General features: G+C 48.7%; 1 protein-coding gene across 3 annotated transcripts in view; it reads left to right on the top strand.

The window, feature by feature from the left end:
* The window catches only part of LOC137415611 (enhancer of polycomb homolog 1), a 102,049-nt gene that overhangs the window by 31,693 nt on the left and 49,856 nt on the right, over positions 1-20,500 (top strand). The gene's annotated exons all lie outside the window — the stretch shown is intronic.

Here is a 20,500-nt window from a genome sequence, read left to right as displayed (position 1 = left end):
GACGGAGAAGGACCTTTCCACGTCGACGCTGACGATGGGGCAGTACCTCAAGAGGGGGATGTCGGCAAGCTTGACTCCAGTCGGCACACCAACCTCAGATCCGTGCTGATCTCCATCCAGGATCAAAGCCACTGTCCTCAGCACACCAATGTCGGGATTGCGCTGCAGCACCGCCTTGAACTTGGTGAGCAGGATCTCCTTACGGCAGCCTCGGATCTTTTTGAGCTCCTCCTTGGCCTGATCAAGGAGCTGGAAGGCCTTGGCCAGCTCCATGCCGGCGTCCTCCAGCTGCTTCAGGATCTTCGGGATGAACGACACGTGGGCATTTAAGAAGACCAAACTGAGCTTGATGTCCGCCTTTCCGAACAGGTCCTTGGCACTCCGGATTGCCATCGCGTCGTCATCGTTCAGCTGGTCCACAATGTCCTTGACGGCCTCGAAGTGCTCGGCGTAAAACACCGCGGCGTCGATCCACGTCCCCCACCGAGTCAGAATGGGCTCTGGGGGGAGAGAAAGATTGGGCTGCTGCTCCTTCCAAAGCACAACACGTGACGGGGCTTTGACGAACACCTTCTTCGTCGTGGCAATCAGGTCGTTGACGTCCTTGAACATTTCTCAGACTGTCTCGCAGACACGGTGGAGCGCGTGGGCAACGCAAGTCACATGCAGCAAGTCCGGGAAGAGTTCCTTCAGGGCATGGCCGGCCTTGATCATATAGGCCGCGGCGTCGCTGACGAGGACCTTGAGGCACTCCGGCTTGAAATCAGGCCAAAGATAGCGCAGCGTGTCATTGACTGCGCGCACGATCTCCCCGGAGTTGGTCTTCTCCAGAAACATGCACTGGACGAGGTGGGGACGAAGGTACCCCTCCTTGGACAAGCGTCCCGCGATGATGTTGGCCACATATCGACCTGCCGAATCGGTCGTCTCGTCGACGGACAGCCAGATGGGCTGCTGTCCGAGGTCGGCACGGATCCCCGCCAAGGCCTCGTCGTAGCACTTGTCGAGGTAGTGCTTTCGAATCCAGCTTTCATCGGGGATCTGGAGAGTGATGTGCTTCTCCAGGAACGACCGGAGGGCAGGGTTTTCCAATTTCGACCATGGGATGCCAGCGGCCAGCATGGCCTGGCACAGCTCCTGAGCCACGACGTCGCACTTGTGCCTCTTTCCGCCACCAAAGTCCTCCATGGTGGCTTGCGTGACCGTCCTCTTCTTCTTCAAGGCCAAGTTGCTCTTGTGGCGGTCTCCTCGGACATGTTGGGCCAGCTCAGACTTCTGCTTCGCCCGGAAAGTCTTTTCACAAGCTCGACAGAAAGCCGTGTCACTCGACACGTACTTGAAGGTGGCCCCATCGCCGCCAGCGTTGAATTCCTTCAGCCACTTGTCATGAAGAGCAACACTCATCTTGATAAGAGACTTGTTCACACTTTGTGTACACTCTCTCACTGTAGTACACCGCCTCACTGCTGTACACGCTGGGGACGCAACGCACGCAAGTCGACGCAACGTTTTGTTTTTGAGATCGATTGCAGTTAAAAATTTCGAAAAATTCCCTACTTTTTTTTAGCGTTGCCAGACATTTTCGACCAAAAAGGGCATTTTATTTTATTTTTCCCGAAAAAGGGCGAAATTTTTTTTTTCTCCAAAAATAGCAAAATAATTTTTTTGCACACAAAAAAAGCCGTTTTATGTGAAAAAATATTTTTTCTTTTTTTCACATAAAAATCCGATGTGCACTTATAACTCTCTACCAGTCTCTGACATCGACTGGGAGAAATTTTTGCCCACTCCATGCAGAATTCTTTCAGCTGTGCGATGTTTGAGGGGTTTCGTGCATGCACAGCATGTTTCAAATCCCCCCCACAACATCTCGATGGGATTTAGATCCGGGCTTTGACTTGGCCATTCCAGAACCCTCCATTTCTTTCTTTTCAGCCATTCCTTGGTAGATTTACTGGTATGTTTAGGGTAATTGTCATGTTGCAGGGTCCACCTTCGGTTGAGCTTCAACTTTTCGACAGATGGCCTCATATTATTCTCAAGCACCCTCTGGTACAATGAAGAATTCATCGTGGATTCTATGATGGTGAGCTGCCCAGGCCCTGATGCAGCAAAGCTGCCCCAAACCATAATATTTCCACCACCTTGCTTTACATTTGGTATTAAAGCGTGGCGTTACGCGCGCTGCTTGCGAGCAAGAAGGAAGCGGACAAGCGGTAACTTATAAGCGTCTTTATTTCCGGAGCTCACTGTAACACTAGCGCACTCCGGGCTGCGCGCCCCGTGTATATCCTCAGGCCACGCCTACCCCTCGGGCGTGGCCGCCGCCCACTTGGTGCGCGGAATGATGTCACCACGCCAGTGGGCTTTCGTGTCCGCCACACGCGCCCCCCCAGAATTCCCGCGCACCTGGAGGGCCAGTTTGCGGGGCAAACGGATGACCCGGCCGAAGCGCCCCCTGGCGATCGGCGGCGTCCGGGGTGCAGGGATGCCAGGTGGGATGCCCCTGGGATGGGTGCAGGACCGGGGGGCGGCGTGGCGGCGGGGCTGGGCGGTGCCGGGGGTCCGCCCGCAGGAGGGCGGCCCCGACGCGGGGGTCGCGCCACTGGCGGTGGATGGTCCACGTCGAGGTGGGCCGGCTTGAGGCGGTCTACAGAAACGCGGTCAGGAGTACCGCCGATGTCCAGGGTGAAGTGCTTCGCCCCGGTCTCCAGCACGCGGAAAGGCCCGTCGTACGGGGGCCGCAGTGGTGTCCGGTGGGCATCGTGGCGGACGAAGACGTACTCCGCCATGCGAAGCTCCGGGGCGACGTGCGTCGGGTGCCCGTGGCATGCCGTTGGCACCGGGGCGAACCTCTGGGCGGTCTCTTGCAGAGCGGAGCGCTGCTGTGCCGCGGACCATGGTGCCGTGGAGTCGGGGAGGAACTCGCCCGGCACCCGCAGCGGTTGCCCGACGACCAACTCCGCCGCGGATGCGCGCAGGTCCTCCTTGGGCGCCGTCCGGAGGCCCAGCAGGACCCAGGGGAGCCTGTCGACCCAGCCGCCGTCGCGGAGGGTGGCCCGGAGCGCGGCCTTCAATGAGCGGTGAAATCGCTCACACAGGCCGTTAGCCTGGGGGTGGTAGGCCGTGGTTCGGTGCAGCCGGACCCCGAGCCCCTGCGCGACCGCCCCCCAGAGCTCCGAGGTGAACTGGGGGCCGCGGTCGGACGAGATGTCTGAGGGGGCGCCGAACCGGGCGACCCAGGTGGCGATGAAAGCCTGCGCGACGTCCGCCGCCATCGTCGACGCCAAGGGCACGGCCTCCGGCCACCGGGTGGTGCGGTCCACCATGGTGAGGACGTGGGTGAAACCCCGCGAGGGGGGCAGAGGTCCCACCAGGTCCACGTGGACGTGGTCAAACCGGCGTTCCGGCACCGTGAACGGGGCCAACGGGGCCTGGGTGTGCCGGTGCACCTTCGCACGCTGGCACGCGAGGCACGTCCTGGCCCAGCCGCGGACGGCCTTCCGGAGGCCATGCCAGACGAACTTGTCGGCGATCAACCTTTGGGAGGCCCTCGCGCCCGGGTGGGACAGGCCGTGGATGGCGTCAAACACCTGGCGCTGCCAGCCCGCGGGCACGATGGGGCGAGGCCGCCCGAGGGAGACGTCGCACAAGAGGGCCGCGCCCACGCCGTTGAACGGCACCTCGGTGACGCGGAGGCCCGTGACGGCGGTCCGCAAAGCCTGGACGTCGGGGTCAGCGGCCTGGTCCGCTGCCATCCGGGCATAGTCGATGCCGAGGTGGACTGCGTGGGCGACGGCCCGGGAAAGGCAATCCGCCACCGGGTTGTCCTTCCCCGCGACGTGCTGGATGTCCGTCGTGTACTCGGACACGGCCGAGAGGTGACGCTGCTGCCAGGCCGACCACGGCTCGGTGACCTTGCCCATCGCGAAGATCAGCGGCTTGTGGTCGACGAAGGCCGTGAACGCACGGCCCTCGAGCAGATGGCGGAAGTGCCTGACCGCCAAGTGAAGCCCGAGCAACTCGCGGTCGAAGGTACTGTAACGGCGTTCGGGCGGGTGAAGCTGCCGGCTAAAGAACGCCAGCGGTTGCCAAGCTCCACGCACCCATTGCTCGTACACCGCGCCCACCGCGTAGTCTGAGGCGTCGGTGGTGAGGGCGATCGGTGCATCGGGCGCCGGGTGCGCGAGCATGGTGGCGTTAGCCAAGGCGAGCTTCGCGCCCGTGAACGCCGTGTCCATCTGCTCGGTCCAGGTAACGTCGTGTTTGCCCGGCTTACCTCGGAGAGCTTCGTGCAGGGGGCGCAGGAGCTGGGCGATACGGGGCAGGAACCGATGGTAAAAGTTCACCATGCCCAGGAACTCCTGCAGCCCTCTGATCGTGCGGGGGCGCGGAAACCCCTTCACCGCCTCCACCTTGGCCGGCAGGGGGACGGCTCCGTGCCTGGTGACACGGTGCCCCAGAAAATCGATTACGGCGACGCCGAACCGGCACTTTGCGGGGTTCACAATCGGGCCATGCTGGCCCAGGCGTTCGAAGAGCGTGCGGAGGTGGCGTAGGTGCTCTTCGCGGGACGCGCTGGCGACGAGGATATCGTCCAGGTAGACGTAGACAAAATCCAAATCGCGCAGGACGCTGTCCATCAGTCGCTGGAACGCCTGAGCCGCATTCTTCAGACCGAAGGGCATCCGCAGGAACTCGAAGAGTCCGAATGGCGTGATGACCGTCGTCTTCGGGACGTCCTCCGGCCTGACAGGGACCTGATGGTAGCCGCGTATGAGGTCCACCTTTGAGAAGAAGGACATGCCCGCCAAACGGGCGGAAAAGTCCTGAATGTGGGGGACAGGGTAGCGGTCGGGAGTGGTGGCGTCATTGAGACGGCGATAGTCCCCGCACGGTCGCCATCCCCCGCCGGGCTTCGGCACGATGTGCAGCGGTGACGCCCAAGCACTCTCCGAGCGCCGAACGATGCCGAGTCGCTCCAGGGTAGCGAACGCCGCTTTGGCCACCGCCAGCTTCGTCGGCTCGAGGCGGCGTGCCCGGGCGTAGACCGGTGGCCCGACGGTGGGGATGTGATGGGCCACCCCGTGCTTGATGGCCCCTGCCGAGAAGGTGGGCCGCGTGAGGGCCGGGAAGCCGGCGAAGAGGCGGGTGAATGCGTCCGCTGCCGGAAGCGTACAGATCAACGTGGCCGGAACCGAACCGTTCGGTAAGCCGCTTGGCAAGCTGCTCGACGAGCTGGGCAGCGCACAAGCGAGCGAGCTGAACGTCTCGGCCTGGACAAGACGTCTGCGCTTTACGTCGACCAGGAGCCCATTAGCGCACAGGAAGTCCGCGCCAAGCAGTGCCATGGGCATGTCGGCGGTGACGAACGTCCATCGGAAAACCTGCCCTCCGAACCGCAGAGAGAGGCAGCGTTTTCCGTACGTACGGATGGGCGTCCCGTTCGCGGCAAGCAGCGCGGGGCCCCCGCCCGCGGCGTGCTTGTCTGACGTACCGGCGGGAACGACACTCACCTGCGCTCCCGTGTCGCACAGGTAACGGCGCCCGGATAAGGTGTCCGTTATGAACAGCAGGCTGCTCGAACGGCCGGCGCTCATCGCCACTATTGAGCGCCGGCCCGGGCGTTTCCCGACCTGTTGAAGGAGCATGGCGGATGACATTGCCGAGCCTCGTGGCCGAACTTGGCGTGGAACCAGCACCAGGTGGTGGAGCTGGAGGGGTGCGGCTGACTCCGCCAGGCCGGTGGAGTTGGCGGTTTTCCCCGCGGTGGCGGTTTTCACCGCGGCGGTGGGCGGGGCGTGGCGGCGGTCACGAGGGGCGTATCAGCATGCTGCGTATGCTGTGTAAGCTGATGCTGTGGATCAGCATCATCAGCAGCATCAGCCTCGAGGGCCGTGACGGCCGTACCGACTCTCGCCCGTGTGTCCGAAGCCGCGAAGTACCTGTCCGCCTCGGCGGCCAATGCTCGGGGATCCGTTAGCACGGTCCTGGCCAACGCGAGGCGAACCTGCGCTGGAGGTTGGCGACGGAAAAGCACCCGGAATAGAGAACCGGGGGCTTCGTCGCCCAACAGTGACAGCATATGGTCCATTCGGACCGACGGGCGCGTGTCGCCGAGCTCGGAGAGATCCAGGAGGCGGTCGGCCCGTGCGTCGTCCGTGAGGCCGAACGTGGCTAGGAGTAGCCGCTTGAGTGCCTCGTACTTGTGGCCGTCCGGTGGGTGGCGAAGGACGGACACAACTCGAGCGGCCGTGCCGGGCCCGAGGGAGGCGACGACGTGGCAGTAGCGCGTGTCGTCGCCGGTGAGGTGCCGAAGCTGAAATTGGGCTTCAGCTTGGACGAGCCAGACTTCGGCCTGGGCCTCCAAAAATTCGGGAAGTTTAATCGACATTGCGTTGTCGGCCATGTCGTCGTGTGTGGAAGGATCGCTCTGGCAGATCCAACGTCGAGGTCACCAGTAAAGCGCGGCGTTACGCGCGCTGCTTGCGAGCAAGAAGGAAGCGGACAAGCGGTAACTTATAAGCGTCTTTATTTCAGGAGCTCACTGTAACACTAGCGCGCACCGGGCTGCGCGCCCCGTGTATATCCTCAGGCCACGCCTACCCCTCGGGCATGGCCGCCGCCCACTTGGTGCGCGGAATGATGTCACCACGCCAGTGGGCTTTCGTGTCCGCCACAGTATCAGGTTCTTGTGGTCAAATGCTGTCTTTGATTTTTGCCAAACATGTCTTCTGGTACTGTGGCCAAATAGCTCTATCTTTGACTCATCTGTCCAGAGCACATTGTTCCAGAAGTGCTGGTCTTTGCCTAGGTGTTCATTGGCAAACTTTAGTCTTGCCCTGATGTTCTTTCTGGACAGCAAAGGTTTCGTCCTGGGACACCTCCCATGTCGATCAAATTTGTGCAGCCTCTTTCTAATGGTAGACTCGTGCACTTTGACATCAACAGTGGCAAGAGCTACCTGTTTGTCCCTTGATGACATTCTGAGGTTCTTAGAGACTTCTTTCAGCATCTTGCAGTCTGCTCTCGGGCTGAACTTGCTGGGGCGGCCTGGCCTGAACAAGTTGGCAGTTGTTTGGAATCTTCTCCACTTGTAGATGATCTTCCGGACAGTCGAATGATTGATTTCAAATTGTTTGGAGATCTTTTTAAATCCCTTCCCAGACTCGTAGGTATCTATAACCTTCTTTCTGAAGGCCTCACAGAGCTCTTTTGATCTAGGCATGGTGACGCCGCACACTTCAACAACAAAGAGCAAACCAAGCTAAATGTCTGAGGTTTAAATAAGACAGGTTCCTCCAAGATCCTCTCTAACGATGTTCCAATCATTTGCACCTGAGGTGGTGCACCTGATTCTAATTTTAGGTATTTGAAGTCGTGATAAATGTAGGGGTGTACTTACTTTTTCCACATGCGAAATTTGCATTTATGTTTATTTAAATAATTATACAATGGACTACAAAATGTAAAGGTTTCATGATATTTGTTATATTATATCACCTTTATCTTTCAATATTGTTGAAATGAAGATCAAATAGCTGTATGTTGAAATATGTTGAAAAAGTCAAAACTTTACATGGGGTGTACTTACTTTTTCACGTGACTGTAATTGTTAATTTAAAAAACATGGTTTGTTTGTTTTTCGTATGCAGCCTGTGGCTGCTGGTTGCATAATTTCTCCTGAAGTGCGTTTGTGCCGCTGATGCATTACCCCAATTTCCAGTGAGCTGGTACTCAATTTGCCGTCCTCGGAAGGATGACATGCTGAGTCAACGCCCATGGCGTTGATTCAATGATCGACCGGGATTCAAACCGAAGATCCCACGATCCCAAGCCAGCACCCTAACCATTAAGCCAACACCAGGGTGCGAAACATGGTTTCCAGGCAGGACACACACCCCTGTGGGTTAGGGTTAGCATTTTGGGTTTGCCCAAAATGCTTGGCACACCGGGTAAACGGTCACATCAATCACGCAGGAGGTGGTGGATTTGCCTTCGTGTTTGGACCCCTCCTGCATAAATGCACAGGGAGCGCCCTGCCATTGAATGGGAATGCCACGTAACAAGACACCTGGCTGGTTCATCAGGACAATCCCTTTCTGACAAATATCTAAAAACCTCAATTTTCATCCGATTGACTTGAAATTTGAATAGGATTTTCATATCAGCTAACTGAATTCAACCACCAACTATTTTTGAGGTAATCGTAGGCCAAAAGATCAACATGGCCAAAGGTCAACAACCTTTTAAAATTGCTAAAATCCTCAATTTTCATCTGATCTACTCGAAATTTGAATATTATTTGCATATCGGCCAAATGAATTCAACCACCAATTATATTTGAGGTCAGCATAGGCCTAAAGGTATACATAGGCCAAAGGTCAACAACTAAGGTACAATTTCTAAAATCCTCAATTTTCATTTGATTGACTTTAAATTTGAAGAGGATTTGCACATTTCGTCATTGAATTAAACCACCAATTATTTTTGAGGTCAACATATGTCAAAAGGTCAACATAGGCCAATGGTCAACAACTAAGGTGAGATTTCTAAAGTCCTTAATTTTCACTCGATTGACTTGAAATTTGAAGAGGATTTGCACATTTGGTCATCTTCCTATAATTCACCAAATGTCCGTCTGTCCGTCTGTTCCCAGGTACCGCAAAAACGGCTGAACCGATCGCAACAAAATTTGGGGTGGGTAATCCTGGGACCCCCTTGAGTAAAATAGGCTATATTGTTTTTCCAAATTTTCCAGTTTTTCCAAACACTATGGAATAATATTTACCGATATGAACAGTGATGTGGCTTTTATTGAAATTCTACAAATACTGTTTAGATTTTGATGATTTGTGTGTGATATGATTTAACGGATGCACATAAATCGTTTTTTTTTTTTTTTTTTGTTTTTTTTTTTTTTGTATACAAGATCGAGGCTCGTGAAAGAGCGAACATTTATCAAATGTTTAAAGTAAAAAAGAAAAGAAAAAGCCTTCAATGTCCGATATTTTGCCTTTTCGTTTGGGCCTCCCAATTGAAGCCCCGCCCATAGGGCGGAAGACCGTTGCTGGTTGAATTAAACCAATTATTTTATTAAAGTCAAATTTGTTTTAAGGATTTTGCAGGTGTCATGCTATAAATGACTGACGTTTTTTTGTTTATTGATTTTGGTGCTGTTTCAAGGTTCAATGTTGAATCAGAACACTGCGATATCGGTGTACTTTTAAATGACAATGTGCAAGCTTTTCTGTGACTTGGACATGGACAAGGTAGAAAAGTTTTTCTCCTATCTCTAGCAATGTACATCTTGTTTAAAGTCATTACCAGGACAGAAGTGAGTCAGTGTTTGGAGCGTGTACAACTGAACTGATGCAGTGTTAAGGAATGTTTTGAAAAATGTAACTCGTGGGTGTCTCGTGAACGTCTGCCAGCACATTAAACTGCTATGTTGAAGGTATTGAATAATGATAATAGTTAAATAACAAGTGCCTATGATAAACGCCCACCCGTCTAGATATCGGGCAAATTGGCACCCCACCATCAGTCATTTGAAATTATATTGCTTCCCATGAATGCAGCTTTGTCCCTAGGTCGTAGGCCTGTTTTCCCAACATGCACCAATTTTAACATCTCAGTAATGTCATTCTTTTCAAACACTTTTGGTTGGTCTCACCTATGTGGTATTCACATATGAGCTCTGTAATGTGGTATTCACATATTCACTTTGTAATATCTTTTACTAATGGTGTTGTCTTCTGTCCTCACCCTACGTACACCATGTACGAGCTCCTCTCTGAGCTAAATCTCAACTTTTGTGCACTTTGCATACACTGGACCTTCTCTTTTCCCTCTACCTTAAAGAGCACCAATGTAAAATACCCGATTAAAGCTCATGGGGGAGATTGGAAATATACCGCAGTTATTGCTGGAGCAATGGATGGAATCAACAGGATATTGATCGAGGCATGCTAACCGCCGTGGTAAGCAAGGAGAAGCTGATGTTTTGGGTGTTAAGTCTTCGTTGAGCAAAATAACCCCTCGACCCTCCCTCCCTCCGACAAAGAGAGCACGGAACCTCATGGTGGTTAGCAGGCCTCGATCAACATTTTGTTGATTCCATTCATCCTGTTACCATTCCACCTTTGCGGCCCACCACTAGCCCTCAAGAGTAAGACTAGTTTTTGATGCTATTGCTAGAACAGTTTGCTTACAAAATTAATCTTACATTAAATTTGCCAAGACAATGAATTGTAATGATCGTTAGTGCCTACTTCAACGTCGTCTGCATTCTCAGGTCAAAATGTCACTGACAGGGATGGCATGGCCAGCGTCTGTTTTATCCGATGAGCCTAACCTGCCATCTCTCTCCTGTTCTCTGAAGTTGTATTCACAATACTTTACTTTTCTATATAATACATGAGACAAAACACAGGACACACAAACAGAGCCACTGAGCATTGGGGAAGTGCCGTCATTTCCCAGGGCACTCTGGGTACCAGTGCCGTCACAGCAATGGCACCGCTTTTCTCACTCCATTCAGTCAGGCATTTCCTAAGGAGGAATCTCATGGATAGTAACCTAGGGGGATTGGCCATGCCCTTTATATTTTAAATGCTCAATATCAAAGAAGGAAACAGCACGTACCCTTTTTAGGCCTTTGGTGCGATTCGGCCGGGGTTCAAACCGTCAACCTCCCAGACTCGAACCAGATGTTCTAACCATTACACCAACGCATCTATTCAATGACATTTGAGGCCATTGACTTGTTCTCCAGTAAATGTTTAAACGTCATCTCCATCTGATCTTTGCTCTACCTCTTTATTACAGAGCCGGATGTTTACTACCCTATGTCTGCCTCTGCTCGGTTGGCAGTTGGAAATTCTTGTCCACCGGTATCTATGAGTAATGATATGAAATTTGAAGCACCAATGCATGTTTAAACCCAAAAATATTTTTGAATGTGAATAACGAGAAACTTTCTAATTGTGACCTTTGGACATTGCTCTGAATGTGAACGTGTCAAAATTATTGTGACTGTCGCTTCTGGGTGGTGATCCATGGTTTTTAACATTTCCTGGCAGCCGCTTGAGTTGAGTTAAAAAAAAAAAAAAATGTATACACTGGTGAGATACCCGTACTACGCACGGATGGGTGGCCAGAAGCAAACAGGCAATGCAGATACGGCGAATGCTAAAGCATGAAACCAATAAATTCCACATTCCTGCAGCACCCTCAGTTGCACGTCAGACATGGACAGCAAGTTCATGAAGGACTTCCATGAAAAACGTACCCGTTTGCAAACAAACGGGTACGTTCACGTATAGAAACATCGATCGTGGGTCCGTGGCGAATCTGCATATGGCGATCCGCGAAGTTCACATTTAGAAAGTAGAAACCATCACGGCATGTCGTCATTTACTTGAACTCGATATCTCTTTTTTTCATTCCAAACAACATAACTCGAATCGCAAATTAATTACAAAATAAACTCTTAACAACATTGTTAATGTTTCCTTCATTGTAAAAACTACCAAGTCAACAGTTAAAAGGATTTTGAGCCGATAGGTGTTACGGCCTTGGCAAGATCGATGGAGACAGCGATCTGTTAGCGTATAAACCGCCCAAATAGCTATGTGTAATTCTCTCATGTAGACATTAAACTCACGTCGTTTGAACTTTGGCCAAGGTCATTATTTACTTTTAATGATGTTTATATACGAATCAAAAAGAATATAATTGGTTTTGGGTCGTCCTTTCCGCATATCTCGTGGGATTGTGAGTTGGAGAGACGACTGTGATGGCGGGGAGGGGGTTGGCATTCTCTCAAGCAGGGATTCAACCCATGTCCTTATAAAAGGTCTTTGTCCGAGGTCACCGATTCCGATCGGTGCAGCCGTTTGTGCAGCACCCGGGAAAATAACGTTATGCGGGAGTCCAAACCTGAAAATGCTGGAGGCCAAAGCTGAAATTGGAAAACAATGTACCCCATTTTACTCCAGGAGATCCTAGGATTACCCACCCAAAATATCGTTGTGATCGGTTCAGCCGTTTTTGCGATACCTTCGAACGAACGAACGAACGGACGGACGGACGGACGGACGGACGGACAGACAGAGACAGACAGACAGACAGACAGACAGACAGACAGACAGACAGACAGACAGACGGACGGACATTTGGTGAATTGTAGTAAGATAGTCGAGGCTTGTGGAAGAGCTAGTACAGTGAATGGATCAGGACCTAACAGACAAAAACAGGATGCAAATGAATACGTTGAATGCAGAGGACGCATGGGATAGACAAGATGAAACGGAAGGAAACCCCAAGGTGGGAAAACTGGAGAATTGTAAGGAGCAGGAATTTGTTTGGGGTTAACAAGGGTAGAAAAGATCATGGTTTTGGATTGGGGACGATCTGAGATGGCCATCAACAGCTGTCTTGAAGACCTGGTGGGAAGAGTGAGGTTGACGAGGATGTGGAAGTTGATTCCACAGGCAGGAAAAATGAGGATCAAATGAGTGGAGGTGAGCAGTGATCCTGGAGTTGTGCTCCAAAACGTCTCGAGATTGCCCTGCCGTTGAGTCGTCGTCACCATTGCACAAATTCAATGTCGCTGTTGCACATTGCCGCTTTCGGGTGATGAACCATGGAAATACGCCATGGAAATTTCTTCCTGTTCCTCCCTGACTTCCCTGAAATAATAACGCTGTTAAAATGAGAATGTTATGAAAACGTCTCTGGTTGAGGTTAACCAACAACTTTGTTTCACAAATCATAAGGTTTGGGCATCGTTGGAAATGTGTACTGTACAGTACTGTATATAAAAATAGTTACCAAGCCGGGTTCACTTTCCACACCCAGACGAGATTTCAGATTTTTCTCAGCTTGTTTTATTCTTCCTCTGTGTAATTTAAGCTGCTCTTGCAGGGGAGTCTAGTTTCAGACTAGGCTGAGTGGTTCGTTGGGAAGAAGAGAATATGACATAATGAATGCAGAGCCTTAATTCTCGTGCGAGAGGTGCACTATTCTAACTGAAAGCAAATGTTGTTTTGGGCCAATAAATCATTTTATAATCACGTTTTTTCCCCCTATCTTGCTCAACAAAAGAGTCTTTATCAACAAAATGTAAAATTTTGAATCCTATTCCTGGCTACCGCCATGCATGCCCAAGACGAAACCACCGTTTCCTGAGGCCCACCTACTCGAGGCTGGGTTTTTTGGAATACTACTTTTGAATGCGTTCCTGAAACCCACACTGATGTCCTGAAGGGGTCTTCAGGAAGGAACTATTGAATTTCGGGAAAACTTAAGTATCTCGGGAATGGATCATCAATTTTTACTTGGCATTGTTTTTTAAACTCAACTGGACTATGTCCAGCTGAGTTTTTGTTGACACCCAGTGTCCGTCGTCTGTCTGTCTGTCTGTCGTCTGTAAACAATTCGACGTCTACGCTCTAAAAGTCACAAATATTGATCGAATTTGATGAAACTTGTTATGCAGCAACTTTAAGACATAAACTAGTTTGGGATTGCATTTGGGCGTTGCACGCCCAAAAATGGGCGCGGCAGGGCGGCCATATTGAAAAATCAATTTTTGTCATATATTTTTTAGCACATATAAACTATATATAGTTTGTGGTTCTATTATTATGCATATTCTAACCATATTGATATAGACCAGTTGAGTTCAAGTTCCCTGGAACCCCTAGTTTTTTTGGGGGATTGTATTCTCCCGAAAGTAACAATGATGCTTCTAGTCAATCACTTGTAGAAGCTGTTAGTTCTCCAAACAAATCAATTGTGGTTATAGTGTGGTGTTGTGGCCTACCTAAGTTATGCTTTACAAACTCCTTCATAGATATAAATTGGAGAATATTTAGATGAAGTATGAGGCTGAAGATTCGCAAGCATTTCAATTTGGTTACCGTCCTCACTCTGCCGCCACCCTCCACCCCCCCCCCCCCCCCCCAAATTAGAGCGGAATGTAGTTCCTATTTGATAACATTAATTCACTTTTCCAATAGAAATAGAATCGAACAGTAAACAGTAACCTATTTCAATTGATGCAGAACCCTTTTGGGTCTTTTAATAAAAGCGTCTCAAATTGAAAGGAAGGCTGGAAGATGAGTGGGAGAATAAGTACGAGCTCATTGGAAGGTTTCGTATTAGTCAGTTTAGATTGCTGACCCGATGATAAGTTCTCACCCTAGCGAGCAAGTTCTGTTGGTCAATAAAACGCTTTTTCCACTCATTTCAAAAAGATGGATCGAGGAGATACCCCATCCCCTCCCTCCGCACTCGCAGGCTGCTTCGTTCATTTGTTTGTTCATATGCAGTATGTGATTGCAGGTTTATATTGGTTCATGCAGGGTTGTGGCATGCTGCGGATGCAGTGCCACCTGTAGGTTGGGGTTGGAATTTGGAAATTGTTCAGGTGGGCGAGAGCAAAGAGCACCTTGGGATTTTTGACATCCGCCAACTAATGCCAGCAGACGAGATGCCCAGCTTAATGTCCATCAGAGGGATTGCGCACACATCGATGCCTCACCTTGTATGCAAAACACCATGGTGGCAGTTTACACCTGGGTTGAGATTCAAACCCAGGCTAGACAGCCGAGGGATGAGTATGCATAGCTGTAGGTTATCCTACCAGCGAATTGCAGGCTGCTTTGCGGCCTTTTTTTTGGAGGGGGGTGGGGGGGGAGGGGGTGGAGTGGGAGGGGTTGGGAGATTCACAAAACCTTCACATCGTTTTCTAATACATATTTATTTTCTGGCACAAACATTTTTGTTGGCTCATTTGCCACCAATCAAGTCTCTTAATTGCACACCACACCTGAGCGTCATGGTGATCCCCATTTATGGCCCATTGGCTTTCAGTGGCTATAGGAATTGTGGCTTAGGTCGTATTACAAAACAAAATTTGACAAAAGCAAAAGAAAACTTAAATAAAAAGCCCCATAGTGAGAAGGAATGTTATTTTTAATTTATTTAACAGTTGCCAATCAATTAGTTCTGTTTTATTTCGAACAAAACAGAACAGCTTGGCATGGAGTCGCTGCTCATGAAAAGACCCGAATGCATTGTTAGCAGAATTGTTGGTAGCCAAGTCGAGGGCTTTGAAAGTAACAAAATGGAAACTTTTCACCTTTTACAAACATAGCTGGGCATCGGAAGAAGGGAGGATGGGGTATATGGCCCTACTAACCCCGATATCGGACCGGTGCCTGCTTTAATTGTTTATTCCACATAAATTAAACAGCTACCTGTGTTGTGCATTACAAGCGTTGGCATTTCAGGTTCGCTTCCGTTTGTTTACACATGCCTTGGGCAAGTCTAATTTCTGGCCTAATTTGAAAGAGCCTCCAGGGGGGCGATATTTGCATCAGGCAAAACAAATTGTATCAGAGGATGATAACTTGACAAGAAAGTAATACTTTTTGAATCTTAAGAGCGTCGTTGGCACTCGGGGATCAACTCGGTGCCTAAGTGTGTGTGCCTGTCCCTGTATAGGGAAAGAGATGATATTCTATTACTACCTTTATCCAGGTGGGCTGTACCCACGTGTAGTCATGACATGTCTTTGAATTTTGCCTTTCTTTGTTTCTTTCTTTCTCCTTTTCTTTCTTTTCTCCATCTGTGTTGTCTTAATTTGCTGGTTCGGTTTTAGCTCTTTGGGTTGTGGCCCGTTTCTCATTCATTTGCGGTTAGCCGGAATCTTCTCTCTGCCTGCTGCACCAATTTGTACACCCAAAGCGAAACTCAATTTTGATGAAAAGTTATTATGCACAATGCCAAATACAGACAAATTGGAAACGAATCTTAACTCGAAAGCAAAAGCAAAGTCCGCGTCCTCTTCGTACTCAAACTAAACTGGCCGAAAACGGTTTTAAAAAATGGTACATTTTATTCATTTGTATTCTCCATCTTCTTATAATAAAGGTTTTTTTGAAGATTTAATGACAAAAAAGCTCAATTGGTAAAAATGTTATGGCCTGGACAGACACACTGAAGCTCGATGGTAAATGAATAAAGAACACGGAAGACATTAAAAAAGAAAACTGCCCGTCTCACATTCGACGTGCTGAGGCCAGGCTGATAAGGCCCATAATTATACTGACTGTGACTTTATCCTTTGACATTTTGACCCAATTATCAATTCGTCTTCTCCATATTCTCATCAGGGTTTGTTGAAAAGTTGATGACAAAAGCTCAAATCATAAAAACGTTAAGGCCTGAACAAACAACAAGACAGTCGTTGCCATTATCTACCATTATCATTATCAGTACATTTACATTATCATAATTATCATTGGTGGTGTTGGCCTGGTGTTGGCTTAGCGGTTAGGGTGCCGGCTTGGGATCCTAGGATCCTGGGTTCGAATCCCGGTCGATCGCTGAATTAACGCCAGGGGGGTTGACTCAGCCTGTCATCCTTCCGAGGTCGGCTAATTGAGTACCAGCTTGTTGGGATGAATGATCACAGTGTGTACCCCGGTTTAGAATAGGTACACCGTATCTTTGCGCATCGTAAGAGCGTGACCAAGGGTTGGCGTCAGGAAGGGCATCCGGCCATAAAAAAACATTTGCCTCAAACAGGGAACCATGATTGTCATGGGGCCCGCAAGGCTAACCCCCGCTCTAGCGGGGAAAATGGCCTTAAAACAATCATTCATTTCATTCATTCAGTTATCATTTTGTACCATTTTCATTATTGTTGTTGTTATTGCTATTCCACATTATGTACCATGATCATTGTCAACCATTTTCGTTTTCATTATTGTAAGAAACACACGCCTCTTTCTGGGGAGCAGCCTGGGAGGGGAATATAATTTCTGTTGATGTATGATTATGATGTATGGTATGATTTGTTGATGTGCGATCAAACAGAGGTATGATTCACCACGATGGCATCCCACGTGAAGAGGGATGGAAGAAAGAATCTCCTTAATGTCTCCGCTTAGTGGGGGAGAGGAAAAGTGCCGGCAGCATCACAAGATGGCGCCTGCACCCAGAGTACTCTGGGAAGTTGATTCCTCCGAAGTCTATGGCTGTTTTTGCCTCCTGTTAAAAAGTCAGGTCATGTCTCGTTTGGTGTCTCTGTTTGCATCTGGGCCTGTGGTTTGTGTGTGACAGCTTTTCCGCCTTATACCCCGTATAAAACAAAATGGAGACGAGACATGCAGCAATACTGGGGCCTTTGTAACCCGGGAGCAGTTTAATGCGCATGTGTTACATGAATGAATCCCTGTTCAGCTCATTATTTCGAGCCTGCGTTTGTTCCACTCTGGGCACTTCTGGTTCCCAGCATGATATTTATGAAATATAGTGTCGGTGTCAAAATCAAACTTTATTCCTGTATGATCTGCACACTTTTTGCTCAAATCTCTGTATTTTTTCCCCAATAAATTTATTTATCTTGTCACATGTTTGGTACTATACTGTTTGTTACTTTTGAGAAAAAAAAATTATATGCCATTATCATCTGGAATTTAAAATAGTTTAAGATTGTTTTTTTTCAGTATTCCGCTCCGAATTTCCATTGTTTGGGTTTACTTGGCATATTGTTGAGCATTATCAAATATTGAAATGTAATTCGTGAAAATGGTATTTTAAATTGACACTTTGGAAATGTTATTTTTTATCTCCACACTTTTTGAAAAAATACAGGGAGATTTTATAAATAGCTCTGTCTGTTTGTCTGTCCTGTCTTTTTGTCTGTCTGTCCATCCGTCATGCTATCTCTTCCTAAATGGTTGGGCTAAAAGTCACCAAACTTGGGAGTTATGATCACCACATGGCATGAAGGTGCAAGAGCAGGTGCCACGTTTGCCACCCCCTCCCAATCCCCCGTGTCAGGGTCAAAAGGTCAAATACCGAAAAGTGCAATTATGGGCACATTTTAAAACATTTTATAATGAAAGTTTGTATGTGCAATCAATATTGGGAGATGCATGAAATATGTGACGATTTTTGGATTTGACCCCCGGTTCATGCACCAAGGGGTGGGGACTTAGGGTCACAGCGGTCAAAACAGGAACAAAAATTCAACTCAAAATTTGATGTTGGGTTATTCCTGGTGGAATTTTTTGCCATCTTTACCTCCGCCACCTAAAGTGGACAGAGGTTATGTTTTCACCTCTGTTTTTCTGTCTGTCTGTGACCAGGATATCTCAGCAAAGTTATGGATGGATTTGGATGAAACTTGGTGGACAGATTGTGTGTGTGACGAGGACGAATTGATTCAATTTTTGTGACGATCCGACTCCAGATCCGGATACGATAATTTTTATTTTTTCAAGGGATTCTTCACCATTTTTTTTTTTTTTTTTTTTTTAAAGGGATTCTTCACCATTGCCAGATGGGTACAAAAGCGATTATATAGCACAATATTTCAAAATGTTGTGGATGAGTTGTGACAAAACTAGGTGGATAAGTTGGCGAGGTGACAAGAACAAGCCGGTTTGATTTTGGTTCAGGTCTGGAAGCAGATCTAGGCCTATCGGTGGAATAAAAATTGTAAACTGTACTGTTCTAGTTAAACTTTGCTTTAGGTGAGAAGCGTGGAGATTTGCGATGGTGCGGCATCGACCTCGCTCTAGTATTCCTTATTATTATCCTTGTTACAGGAGAGGGTATTGCATTTGCTTCCGTTTGTTTGTCTGTGTCTGTCTGTTTGGCCACACATCCTTTTTCAACCAATTACCTCTTTATAAAGTAATATAGTTGGAATGCGAGTACGTCTATAAAATACGTACTATAATAGCACACAAACGTCATGGAGAAGGTCTGTGATGTTTGATTGCTCTTTCTAGTCATTGGTGATTATTATTACGATAATTATTTGGCAATAATGGTAATATTATATGCTATCATCATTATTGTTGTTATTGCTTTTCCTATTGGAAGCGACCTTGGATTAAACACCAGGATAATGTGGAAATACGCTTGAGCTGCCATTCATATGCATCTTAACTTGGCGTTTTTTCCAAGGCAGAAAAAGGCAATGAAACATGGGAATTCCTCGTGATTTTTTTACAGTCTAGTCTAAGGCAACATAGGCTCAGCGGGTGCAAAAGTAGTGTGTAGGCCTTACTCGTGATACAATTGAAGGTTCGGAAGTGTCACTCAACTGTGTTGGCCCCACCCTGAGAACCCTCCTCACTCGGGGAAGAGGGGGGACGGGTAAGGGGTGGCAAACGAAGCAGCTATAACCTTTGACTTATGAGCCTTAGTTCACCCTGGAAAGTTTGCTTGAGAAGTAACGACTGAACGCATAAGCCACAGACATTCAGACAGACAGACACTAAATTGCGTATTTTTATACGACAGTCATTTTTGTTCTCTTTACACTATAATTACATGTGCTTGCCACTAAAACGTGTATGCCATTGAAATGAGTTATGATCCTTTGAATGATGTCTTTCAGCAAGATGTTAAACACTTCCTCTGGGATTTTCTCCTCTATCCCAAAAGTATTACCAAGAATGATCTTGATACGTCTTTAAAGCGGCTCACCGGGGACACATTAGCTAGCAGCTTGCTTTTACACCAGCAGGCAATGGATAGATCTCAGTGCTGAATCGTCAGCGCTGAGTACTTTGGTGGACGGCTCAGTCTGTCGGCGTGGTCGGTTTTTCACTCGCATTTACCGTTGATATCCCTGTTCCCTGTTGTTGGGCTAGCGGCTAGGGTGCCGGCTTAGGATCCTAGGATCCTGGGTTCGAATCCCCGTCGATCGCTGAATTAACGCCAGGGGGGTTGACTCAGCCTGTCATCCTTCCGAGGTCGGCTAATTGAGTACCAGTTCACTGGTAATTCCCTGGTTGTCGTTAAAAGGCGGCAAAAAGGGTTGGCGTCAGGAAGGGCATCCGGCCGTAAAACATTGCTTCAAAAAGGGGACCAAAAAACAACAACAACCACGGTTCCCGAAAAAGGCCAACCCCCGCCTTGCGGGGAAAAATGGCCTCTAAAGGTGGTTATTTACCGTTGATACTTATTATAGTGTTTCTGGCTGACAGGTTGATGTGCAAGCTCTAATGCTTTTATGTTGTACTACGGCTTTCCACGCTCGATTACCATGAACGTGTGCAGTGCCTGTGTGCTGGCATCGAACCAAATATGATTGTTGCGGAATAGCAACGGAAGCAATGTTGTGTTGTCGGGTTGATTTGGATGCCATTTTTTTTTTTTTTTTTTTAATACAGAGTCGAGGCTCGTGAAAGAGCTAACATTTATCAATCAAGCAAACAAGCAAACAAAGTATATAAAAAGGGGAGCGGTCGACAAGATGGGGAGAGAAGGGGAGGAAGCACACAAACACAACATTTGAGAGCAGGGACATCGGGAGATGTGTGGGAGGGAGAGGGCCTGGGGGGAGGCAGGATAGGTGTAAAACGCAAGGACACCAAGGAATTCCAGGAAAGAAGTCGGCACCTCAAAAAAGTGGATTTGGGGTGAAATTAGCGGGGGTAGAAAAGATCAAGGTTTTGGATTG

This window comes from Myxine glutinosa, chromosome 7 (assembly GCF_964187855.1).
Source record: "Myxine glutinosa chromosome 7, kmMyxGlut1.1, whole genome shotgun sequence".
Classification (NCBI taxonomy): domain Eukaryota; kingdom Metazoa; phylum Chordata; class Myxini; order Myxiniformes; family Myxinidae; genus Myxine; species Myxine glutinosa.
The sequence above is the reverse complement of the archived record's forward strand: the minus strand, read 5'-3'. Positions and strand labels throughout refer to the sequence as shown.